Here is a 13,056-nt window from a genome sequence, read left to right as displayed (position 1 = left end):
GGATATTATAAGTTACCGAGGAGTTTCATGACCATATAAAAACACGAGGCCGAAGGTCATGGAACTCCAAAGTAACTTCTAATATCCTCATATTTTACAACTGGGGGTACTTTATATACACACACAAATTTCAGTGAGTCATGTGACAGAAATGACATCAGAACTCACCGTTTATAACTGATGACATCAGAACTCACCGTTTATAAGAATATAATTTACAAGATATTCATGGCTTTTGTGTATTATAATATAATATCTGCTCTTCAGAAGACTGGTAGGATTTGGCCTCCTATAAAGGGAGGTTTATGGGAGTAGATAAAGAAGCTTGTGAACAGGCAGCCGGAGGACCAGTAGATTAGGCAAGACACATTTTTTCTTTCCTTTTTACCATTCCAGAAGCTCGAAATTCATAGTCCTACTCAATAAGGAGCATTATATGAAGTCCTACTTCTCCTTAGAGACCAGGCCTGTAAAGCCAGTAATGTCATCTCCAGGATATTCTTTTTGAAATAATCAGTAACTTACATCCCCAGGAGCAAATTTCTCTGAGCATTTGTTTTTTTAAATAAATATCCTCAATCCTCAGTGCTGCAATGAACACACAAGGGGTTGTCCCTGCTTGTAACTACCTTCGTGTGCCAGGGAATTTCTTGTCCTTCCAAATTGGAGCGTGTCGATTCCTCCACCGTTGTGCACCAGACATTCATTTATTGGACGGTCAGGGTGTGCGAGCACGGGTCGATAATCTACTACTGTTGTACTTCAGCCAATCAGCAGCTATGTGGACCTGATAGGGAACTGCAATATACATTTCCCTGTGTGACCACATTCTACCTTCCTTCCGGACCATTGAAACCCACCCACCACTCAATTGCTGATTTGTAAATTCTCTATTCCTCTACTTTTTTCCCCGACATTGTGGCCGCTGTCCTGTTGTTTTCAATGGCAAAGCTCACTTATTGAAACAACGGTACTGCAAGGGAGACCATGACTTTTCCTTCACTACAAGTTGAGCAATCGAAAATAGTAATAGCAATAAATGATATAGCTTTACAGATCATGTTTTATTAGATCAAGCTCTTCAGCATCTCCCACCACCTCCTGCAAATGGAGATGAAATTAATTGATACAGTTGAATAACTCAATGGGGGGAATTCACAAAAGTGTCGGGAACGAAAAAATGTCTTTAAAATGTCGTAGAAAGTGTCGTAGCAACAGCCGACAAATTCACAGAGCATTTCTCCGCCAATTTTCCGACATGTACGACACTTTTGAATTAGTGTTGTAAAAGTGGGCGTGGTTTTTTCTGCGCCACTTTTCCTGACATTTTTATGAATTCCTCGTAAACTCGTTTTTTTTTTACCGACAATTTTTCAGACACTTTAGGCTCTCCAAAATGAAAATGTCGGTCAAATTGTCTTTTAAAAAGCCTTGGTAAAGGTCGTTTGTACGATGAAAAGATATACGACATTTTAGAAAACTGACAGACTTACGAGACATTCAGAGATGGTAACATGAATTTGCCGTTCGTACGACATTTTACAAATTTGTCGGCCGCCACTTCTGGGTTACTTATTTTACCGACACTTTTGTGAATCCCCCCCAATGAGATTTATTAGCAAACACAAGACAGAGAAGTAGGATTATGGTTGGCTTTGTGCAAGTTGATGTTGCTATGAGAAGACAGACAGCTCCGTGTTGTGTTTGTGTAGAAAGGGTTAATGAAAGTGTAAGAGAAAAGTGACATTATAGGATTTCCCGTTGCACATCAGTTAATCTGATACTTCTAACACATCTGCAGATGACTCAACGTTAAGTCTATTACACACAGGCTTTTATTTTCAGCCAGGGAGCTGCCAGTGCTTATGTAATGCGTTTACTCATTCAAGGAGCTTGTTCTGCTCTTTATCTAGTGGCTGTCAGTGAGCGTGAAAATCAAATATCTCAGTTCATTTATCTGATGACAAGCTCTTCACACACTGTCCAATCATTAGTGCACAGATTGTCTGGCTGTGATTGATGCATTTATTCTGTATGTCTGGATACAGTCATTTCTATCGGGCTACTAGTGTTGCACAATCTTACCATTTAGAAAAGTGGATGGAGGAGAAGCATTATAATAAACGAGAATAAATATCTTTTACAGCTGCCAGGTGGTAAGAGACATAATGGGAAGGAAGTCCCTGCACCATAAAGCTTACAATCAAAGTGGGTGGATAACTCATACCTCCCAACATTTTGGAAGTAAAAAGAGGGACAAAAATTTTTTCCCGCACGTAGCGCAGCAATTTCTTGACCACACTCGTTTATGTGGCCACACCCCCTAATTACCATGTTTGTTTTACAAAATTTGGCAGGTTATGAAAGTTTGAAAATATTTCTCCTTAACTAAACTGTGTTTTTGTGTCTCAAAATTGTTAACTTATTTGCACCTGTTAGCTGTTCTGGGCTCTCTGCTAAAAGCCAATTAAGTGAGAAACTTTGTATCCCAGTAGGCCGGTGTGCCCTAATTATTTGGTTTATATGAATAAATAAAGCAAATAAAATGCTGTAACGTGATCGAGTGCATCTGAGACATGAAAAAGATGCACTTTAACCCAGAGGCAGTCAAGTTTCATCTGCATAAGAATAACGAATAAACCTATAAAACTCTATACACTGAACCAAATGAATGGCCAAAAACATTTAACTACAACATTGTGTCCAAGCCAAAGACCCACTTCACATTCCTCCACGAAAAAAAGTTTGTGAAAGTTCTCATTCATCCAGGTCGTGGTATATCTATAGAAATAAGTCAAATCAACTGGACTTGCTGTGCTTTTTCTTGAAAAGGCACAACAAGTCCAGTTGATTTGACTTATTTCTATAGCTTATTCCAAGAAAAAACATTTATGTTTTGACACATCGAGGGAATTTTATTAGGGATGCACCAAATCCAGGATTCGGTTCGGGATTCGGCCAGGATTCTGCCATATTTTAGCACGATTCAGATCGTGCTAAAATCCTTCTGCCCCAAACGAATCCAAATCCTAATTTGCATATGCAAAGTAGGGGCGGGGAGGGAAATAAAGTGACTTTTGTTCACAAAACAAGGAAGCAATATATGTTTTACCCCCACTCTAATTTGCATATGCAAATTAGGATTCAGATTTGTTCGTTATTTGGCCAAATCTTTTGTGAAAGATTCAGGGGTTCGGCCGAATCCAAATAGTGGATTCGGTGCATTCCTAAATTTTATATTTACCAACATGGGATCTGAAATAATAATGTGACGGGGCAGAATGACAGCTGATTGGGGCAACATGTTCCCCTGGTTTTATATAGCAATGTGTTATTCTACAATCCCTCTGCTCATTTGATAGAAAATGGATTAAATAAAAGTAACAGCACCTCTGTCTCTTACAACCCCATGAGTAAATTAGCATAGAACAGGGGACAACTGACACCCATTGCCGTGCCCATCAGGTGAACACAGCCTTTCCTGAAAGGGACTGTGAAGAAAGGGATAAAAACTCCCATCTTAAAGGGAAGGAAACCTAGTCGGCGCAAACCCCCCACCCCCCCTCCCGTTTGTTGCTCACCCTCCCGATCTTCTTCCTGCTGTGAACAGCGTTTCGGCGCATGCGCAGTAGGATCATTTCGCCGGTACGGATCTACTGTGCATGCGTCAATAGTCACGTGCATGCGCAGTAGATTGTACCGGCGAAATGATCCTACTGCGCATGCGCCGTTCACAGCAGGAAGAAGATCGCGTGGAAGAAGATGTCGTCTGTGAACTCCCTGGACTGGACCTGCGCAGAAGGGTAAGTAACAAGTTAGGGGCATTTTCCCAGCGGGACGGGTAGGCCAGGGGGGAGGAGGGAGGGTGGGCAACAAACGGGAGGGGGGGTGGGGGTTTTGCGCCGACTGGGTTTCTTTCCCCTTTAAAGGATCAGTTCAGTGTAAAATAAAAACTGTGTAAATAGATAGGGTGTGCAAAATAAAAACTATTTCTAATATAGTTAGCCAAAAATGTCATCTATAAAGGCTGGAGTGAATGGATTTGTAACATAATAGCCAGAACACTACTTCCTGCTTTGCAGCTCTCTTGGTTTCCACTGATTGGTTACCAGGCAGTAACCAATCAGTGACTTGAGGGAGGCACATGGGGCATATCTGTTGCTTTTGAATCTGAGCTGAATGAGGATCAATTGCAAACTCACTGAACAATTATGTCCCATGTTCCCCCTTATAGTCACTGACTAACTCAGAGTTAGAGAGCTGAAAAGCAGGAAGTTGTGTTCTGGCTATTATGTTACACATCCAGTCACTCCAGCCTTTATACATTACACTTTTGCCTAACTAACTATATTAGAAACATGTTTTCTTTTGCACAGCCTGTTTACCCAGTTTTTATTTTTATACTGAACTGTTCCTTTAAAGAGCAGGTTAACCAGTGAAACCACATACCCTTGGGTACTTTGGAGACAGAAAAGTGAGAAACCATTTGTCTTGGAATTAATTTAGATGATTAAATTAAAATAGGCAGTTTAAAAAAACCAAACCCAGACGCTTACCAATCAATACCTTTGTTCTACCTCAGCGTCTGTCAGTGCCTAAAATGCAAGGTAGTATGGTAAAATAGAACATCACTATAACAAAAATATATTATTTTCCCTGGTGCCAATAAAATATTGCGTTTCAGAACAAACGTTTCATGGACACGATCAATCGCTATCAATCTCCATTGTGTATCATAGTAGGGTCGCCGGCTGTTACACTGCGTCGTATGGTGGGGTAGTTACTAGATTTCCAGCCAAATTACAGACTGTTAGAGAAAGGGAACTTGGGACTTAGTAGACTTGACCCTACTTGTCCCATTATTTCACATTGCTTGAAAACTGACATTTCAGCAGCTTGGTGACCTTGAACAAAACAAGTGGACCTGCTCGTGTAGATCTGGATTGAGATTTAAAAATAGGCCCTGGTATCTGAGGTACATAGATGTCCAAACAGCCCCCAACAAAGGCCCAGTACATGTCTATGGCATCTTAAAGCAGCCCCTCTGCTCTGTGCCAGAAGCTACAGATTGACAGGTCAGGCCTGAAGGCCACACTTGGAGAAGAAAACGTGTGGCTTTTTGTTTTTTTAATATTTTCTAAGCTGGATGAAAGCCTCTGTAGTAGAGATAGAACCAGATGAAATATAATTGCTTTCAAACCTGAAAGGAGTTGGCACAGAATCCCCAACTCTCCCCAGAGCCTGATTTTGTGGCTCACCACTAACCCACATCCAACCAGTTCCTACTTGTGATTTTCCACAGGCAGAAAAGCAACACTGGGTTGAAACAAGGGGCTGGGACATACTGTATAGCAGCTAATAGACTCAGCTTGTCTAGTCCACCACAAATGGCTTTATCTAAAAACACATCCCTCTCTTTGTGGTGGGCCCCCCTATGATACAATGGAGCTTATGATCACTTGTCTATACATTTTCCTGTGTGACATCAGCCTGAAAATGTTCCTTCAATATAAAAAGTCTCTCCCATGTAAATAATTCCATGTTAAAGTATTTAACCATTTCGCAGAGTTAAAAGATAAGCCATAGTTTTAGCTTCACACTCATCAATTGCAAGGAAAGATGAATCAAGGTCCCCATAGACGCAGAGATTTTTCTTTGCCGAACAACCGATTTTAGCGAAGTCCAAACAATTTGTCAAGTTATCGTGAAGTTAGTGGGATTGGAACGATCGTACATCTTACAATTTTTCGTCCAACATCTGTCAGAAGATTTATCGGCCCCAGTGCAATCTCTCTATGTTTGCAGGGCCAAGCAGGCAGCGACTCTTCAGTTTTCCCAGCAATATCGCTGGAAATGGTCTTTTTAGTTGATGGACACATTGTACATTTAAATGATCATTTCGAGATAATCGTGGTCTCACGATAACGATTGGATCTTTTAAAAATCTTTACATCTATGGCCAGCTTTACCCCATTGATTCCCTCCCTCTCCTGGATTTTCCTCTCTTCTTATTACAAATAGGCTTGTTAATAAACTGCTAAATTCCATGGGGCCCAGGGCTTTCAGCCAATATAATGGGGTGCAGGTGTCTGATATTAGAAAAAAAAAAACACAACTATAGTTACTATTTTTTATTGCCATTTAGTTTGGGGTGTGGAGCAGAGTTATTATACAGCCAATAGTGTTTTAGAATGCAGATGAGAGGAGGAAAGGTAAGGCCCTACCCTGTCCAGTGGTTGTGGACACTTTATATGACACAATACATGGAGAATAAAGTACCCCCTCTTGTAAAATATAAGGATATTATAAGTTACCGAGGAGTTTCATGACCATATAAAACACGAGGCCGAAGGTCATGGAACTCCAAAGTAACTTCTAATATCCTCATATTTTACAACTGGGGGTACTTTATATACACACACAAATTTCAGTGAGTCATGTGACGGAAATGACATCAGAATTCACCGTTTATAACTGATGACATCAGAACTCACCGTTTATAAGAATATAATTTACAAGATATTCATGGCTTTTGTGTATTATAATATAATATCTGCTCTTCAGAAGACTGGTAGGATTTGGCCTCCTATAAAGGGAGGTTTATGGGAGTAGATAAAGAAGCTTGTGAACAGGCAGCCGGAGGACCAGTAGATTAGGCAAGACACATTTTTTCTTTCCTTTTTACCATTCCAGAAGCTCGAAATTCATAGTCCTACTCAATAAGGAGCATTATATGAAGTCCTACTTCTCCTTAGAGACCAGGGCCTGTAAAGCCAGTAATGTCATCTCCAGGATATTCTTTTTGAAATAATCAGTAACTTACATCCCCAGGAGCAAATTTCTCTGAGCATTTGTTTTTTTAAATAAATATCCTCAATCCTCAGTGCTGCAATGAACACACAAGGGGTTGTCCCTGCTTGTAACTACCTTCGTGTGCCAGGGAATTTCTTGTCCTTCCAAATTGGGAGCGTGTCGATTCCTCCACCGTTGTGCACCAGACATTCATTTATTGGACGGTCAGGGTGTGCGAGCACGGGTCGATAATCTACTACTGTTGTACTTCAGCCAATCAGCAGCTATGTGGACCTGATAGGGAACTGCAATATACATTTCCCTGTGTCACCACATTCTACCTTCCTTCCGGACCATTGAAACCCACCCACCACTCAATTGCTGATTTGTAAATTCTCTATTCCTCTACTTTTTTTCCCCGACATTGTGGCCGCTGTCCTGTTGTTTTCAATGGCAAAGCTCACTTATTGAAACAACGGTACTGCAAGGGAGACCATGACTTTTCATTCACTACAAGTTGAGCAATCGAAAATAGTAATAGCAATAAATGATATAGCTTTACAGATCATGTTTTATTAGATCAAGCTCTTCAGCATCTCCCACCACCTCCTGCAAATGGAGATGAAATTAATTGATACAGTTGAATAACTCAATGGGGGGAATTCACAAAAGTGTCGGGAACGAAAAAATGTCTTTAAAATGTCGTAGAAAGTGTCGTAGCAACAGCCGACAAATTCACAGAGCATTTCTCCGCCAATTTTCCGACATGTACGACACTTTTGAATTAGTGTTGTAAAAGTGGGCGTGGTTTTTTCTGCGCCACTTTTCCTGACATTTTTATGAATTCCTCGTAAACTCGTTTTTTTTTTTACCGACAATTTTTCAGACACTTTAGGCTCTCCAAAATGAAAATGTCGGTCAAATTGTCTTTTAAAAAGTCTTGGTAAAGGTCGTTTGTACGATGAAAAGATATACGACATTTTAGAAAACTGACAGACTTACGAGACATTCAGAGATGGTAACATGAATTTGCCGTTCGTACGACATTTTACAAATTTGTCGGCCGCCACTTCTGGGTTACTTATTTTACCGACACTTTTGTGAATTCCCCCCAATGAGATTTATTAGCAAACACAAGACAGAGAAGTAGGATTATGGTTGGCTTTGTGCAAGTTGATGTTGCTATGAGAAGACAGACAGCTCCGTGTTGTGTTTGTGTAGAAAGGGTTAATGAAAGTGTAAGAGAAAAGTGACATTATAGGATTTCCCGTTGCACATCAGTTAATCTGATACTTCTAACACATCTGCAGATGACTCAACGTTAAGTCTATTACACACAGGCTTTTATTTTCAGCCAGGGAGCTGCCAGTGCTTATGTAATGTGTTTACTCATTCAAGGAGCTTGTTCTGCTCTTTATCAAGTGGCTGTCAGTGAGCGTGAAAATCAAATATCTCAGTTCATTTATCTGATGACAAGCTCTTCACACACTGTCCAATCATTAGTGCACAGATTGTCTGGCTGTGATTGATGCATTTATTCTGTATGTCTGGATACCGTCATTTCTATCGGGCTACTAGTGTTGCACAATCTTACCATTTAGAAAAGTGGATGGAGGAGAAGCATTATAATAAACGAGAATAAATATCTTTTACAGCTGCCAGGTGGTAAGAGACATAATGGGAAGGAAGTCCCTGCACCATAAAGCTTACAATCAAAGTGGGTGGATAACTCATACCTCCCAACATTTTGGAAGTAAAAAGAGGGACAAAAATTTTTTCCCGCACGTAGCGCAGCAATTTCTTGACCACACTCGTTTATGTGGCCACACCCCCTAATTACCATGTTTGTTTTACAAAATTTGGCAGGTTATGAAAGTTTGAAAATATTTCTCCTTAACTAAACTGTGTTTTTGTGTCTCAAAATTGTTAACTTATTTGCACCTGTTAGCTGTTCTGGGCTCTCTGCTAAAAGCCAATTAAGTGAGAAACTTTGTATCCCAGTAGGCCGGTGTGCCCTAATTATTTGGTTTATATGAATAAATAAAGCAAATAAAATGCTGTAACGTGATCGAGTGCATCTGAGACATGAAAAAGATGCACTTTAACCCAGAGGCAGTCAAGTTTCATCTGCATAAGAATAACGAATAAACCTATAAAACTCTATACACTGAACCAAATGAATGGCCAAAAACATTTAACTACAACATTGTGTCCAAGGCAAAGACCCACTTCACATTCCTCCACGAAAAAAAGTTTGTGAAAGTTCTCATTCATCCAGGTCGTGGTATATCTATAGAAATAAGTCAAATCAACTGGACTTGCTGTGCTTTTTCTTGAAAAGGCACAACAAGTCCAGTTGATTTGACTTATTTCTATAGCTTATTCCAAGAAAAAACATTTATGTTTTGACACATCGAGGGAATTTTATTAGGGATGCACCAAATCCAGGATTCGGTTCGGGATTCGGCCAGGATTCTGCCATATTTTAGCACGATTCAGATCGTGCTAAAAATCCTTCTGCCCCAAACGAATCCAAATCCTAATTTGCATATGCAAAGTAGGGGCGGGGAGGGAAATAAAGTGACTTTTGTTCACAAAACAAGGAAGCAATATATGTTTTACCCCCACTCTAATTTGCATATGCAAATTAGGATTCAGATTTGTTCGTTATTTGGCCAAATCTTTTGTGAAAGATTCAGGGGTTCGGCCGAATCCAAAATAGTGGATTCGGTGCATTCCTAAATTTTATATTTACCAACATGGGATCTGAAATAATAATGTGACGGGGCAGAATGACAGCTGATTGGGGCAACATGTTCCCCTGGTTTTTATATAGCAATGTGTTATTCTACAATCCCTCTGCTCATTTGATAGAAAATGGATTAAATAAAAGTAACAGCACCTCTGTCTCTTACAACCCCATGAGTAAATTAGCATAGAACAGGGGACAACTGACACCCATTGCCGTGCCCATCAGGTGAACACAGCCTTTCCTGAAAGGGACTGTGAAGAAAGGGATAAAAACTCCCATCTTAAAGGGGAAGGAAACCTAGTCGGCGCAAACCCCCCACCCCCCCTCCCGTTTGTTGCTCACCCTCCCGATCTTCTTCCTGCTGTGAACAGCGTTTCGGCGCATGCGCAGTAGGATCATTTCGCCGGTACGGATCTACTGTGTATGCGTCAATAGTCACGTGCATGCGCAGTAGATTGTACCGGCGAAATGATCCTACTGCGCATGCGCCGTTCACAGCAGGAAGAAGATCGCGTGGAAGAAGATGTCGTCTGTGAACTCCCTGGACTGGACCTGCGCAGAAGGGTAAGTAACAAGTTAGGGGCATTTTCCCAGCGGGACGGGTAGGCCAGGGGGGAGGAGGGAGGGTGGGCAACAAACGGGAGGGGGGGTGGGGGTTTTGCGCCGACTGGGTTTCTTTCCCCTTTAAAGGATCAGTTCAGTGTAAAATAAAAACTGTGTAAATAGATAGGGTGTGCAAAATAAAAACTATTTCTAATATAGTTAGCCAAAAATGTCATCTATAAAGGCTGGAGTGAATGGATTTGTAACATAATAGCCAGAACACTACTTCCTGCTTTGCAGCTCTCTTGGTTTCCACTGATTGGTTACCAGGCAGTAACCAATCAGTGACTTGAGGGAGGCACATGGGGCATATCTGTTGCTTTTGAATCTGAGCTGAATGAGGATCAATTGCAAACTCACTGAACAATTATGTCCCATGTTCCCCCTTATAGTCACTGACTAACTCAGAGTTAGAGAGCTGAAAAGCAGGAAGTTGTGTTCTGGCTATTATGTTACACATCCAGTCACTCCAGCCTTTATACATTACACTTTTGCCTAACTAACTATATTAGAAACATGTTTTCTTTTGCACAGCCTGTTTACCCAGTTTTTATTTTTATACTGAACTGTTCCTTTAAAGAGCAGGTTAACCAGTGAAACCACATACCCTTGGGTACTTTGGAGACAGAAAAGTGAGAAACCATTTGTCTTGGAATTAATTTAGATGATTAAATTAAAATAGGCAGTTTAAAAAAACCAAACCCAGACGCTTACCAATCAATACCTTTGTTCTACCTCAGCGTCTGTCAGTGCCTAAAATGCAAGGTAGTATGGTAAAATAGAACATCACTATAACAAAAATATATTATTTTCCCTGGTGCCAATAAAATATTGCGTTTCAGAACAAACGTTTCATGGACACGATCAATCGCTATCAATCTCCATTGTGTATCATAGTAGGGTCGCCGGCTGTTACACTGCGTCGTATGGTGGGGTAGTTACTAGATTTCCAGCCAAATTACAGACTGTTAGAGAAAGGGAACTTGGGACTTAGTAGACTTGACCCTACTTGTCCCATTATTTCACATTGCTTGAAAACTGACATTTCAGCAGCTTGGTGACCTTGAACAAAACAAGTGGACCTGCTCGTGTAGATCTGGATTGAGATTTAAAAATAGGCCCTGGTATCTGAGGTACATAGATGTCCAAACAGCCCCCAACAAAGGCCCAGTACATGTCTATGGCATCTTAAAGCAGCCCCTCTGCTCTGTGCCAGAAGCTACAGATTGACAGGTCAGGCCTGAAGGCCACACTTGGAGAAGAAAACGTGTGGCTTTTTGTTTTTTTAATATTTTCTAAGCTGGATGAAAGCCTCTGTAGTAGAGATAGAACCAGATGAAATATAATTGCTTTCAAACCTGAAAGGAGTTGGCACAGAATCCCCAACTCTCCCCAGAGCCTGATTTTGTGGCTCACCACTAACCCACATCCAACCAGTTCCTACTTGTGATTTTCCACAGGCAGAAAAGCAACACTGGGTTGAAACAAGGGGCTGGGACATACTGTATAGCAGCTAATAGACTCAGCTTGTCTAGTCCACCACAAATGGCTTTATCTAAAAACACATCCCTCTCTTTGTGGTGGGCCCCCCTATGATACAATGGAGCTTATGATCACTTGTCTATACATTTTCCTGTGTGACATCAGCCTGAAAATGTTCCTTCAATATAAAAAGTCTCTCCCATGTAAATAATTCCATGTTAAAGTATTTAACCATTTCGCAGAGTTAAAAGATAAGCCATAGTTTTAGCTTCACACTCATCAATTGCAAGGAAAGATGAATCAAGGTCCCCATAGACGCAGAGATTTTTCTTTGCCGAACAACCGATTTTAGCGAAGTCCAAACAATTTGTCAAGTTATCGTGAAGTTAGTGGGATTGGAACGATCGTACATCTTACAATTTTTCGTCCAACATCTGTCAGAAGATTTATCGGCCCCAGTGCAATCTCTCTATGTTTGCAGGGCCAAGCAGGCAGCGACTCTTCAGTTTTCCCAGCAATATCGCTGGAAATGGTCTTTTTAGTTGATGGACACATTGTACATTTAAATGATCATTTCGAGATAATCGTGGTCTCACGATAACGATTGGATCTTTTAAAAATCTTTACATCTATGGCCAGCTTTACCCCATTGATTCCCTCCCTCTCCTGGATTTTCCTCTCTTCTTATTACAAATAGGCTTGTTAATAAACTGCTAAATTCCATGGGGCCCAGGGCTTTCAGCCAATATAATGGGGTGCAGGTGTCTGATATTAGAAAAAAAAAAACACAACTATAGTTACTATTTTTTATTGCCATTTAGTTTGGGGTGTGGAGCAGAGTTATTATACAGCCAATAGTGTTTTAGAATGCAGATGAGAGGAGGAAAGGTAAGGCCCTACCCTGTCCAGTGGTTGTGGACACTTTATATGACACAATACATGGAGAATAAAGTACCCCCTCTTGTAAAATATAAGGATATTATAAGTTACCGAGGAGTTTCATGACCATATAAAACACGAGGCCGAAGGTCATGGAACTCCAAAGTAACTTCTAATATCCTCATATTTTACAACTGGGGGTACTTTATATACACACACAAATTTCAGTGAGTCATGTGACAGAAATGACATCAGAACTCACCGTTTATAACTGATGACATCAGAACTCACCGTTTATAAGAATATAATTTACAAGATATTCATGGCTTTTGTGTATTATAATATAATATCTGCTCTTCAGAGGACTGTTAGGATTAGAACATTTGGCCTCCTATAAAGGGAGGTTTATGGGAGTAGATAAAGAAGCTTGTGAACAGGCAGCCGGAGGACCAGTAGATTAGGCAAGACACATTTTTTCTTTCCTTTTTACCATTGCAGAAGCTCGAAATTCATAGTCCTACTCAATAAGGAGCATTATATGAAGTCCT

This window comes from Xenopus laevis, chromosome 7L (assembly GCF_017654675.1).
Source record: "Xenopus laevis strain J_2021 chromosome 7L, Xenopus_laevis_v10.1, whole genome shotgun sequence".
NCBI lineage: Eukaryota > Metazoa > Chordata > Amphibia > Anura > Pipidae > Xenopus > Xenopus laevis.
The sequence above is the reverse complement of the archived record's forward strand: the minus strand, read 5'-3'. Positions refer to the sequence as shown.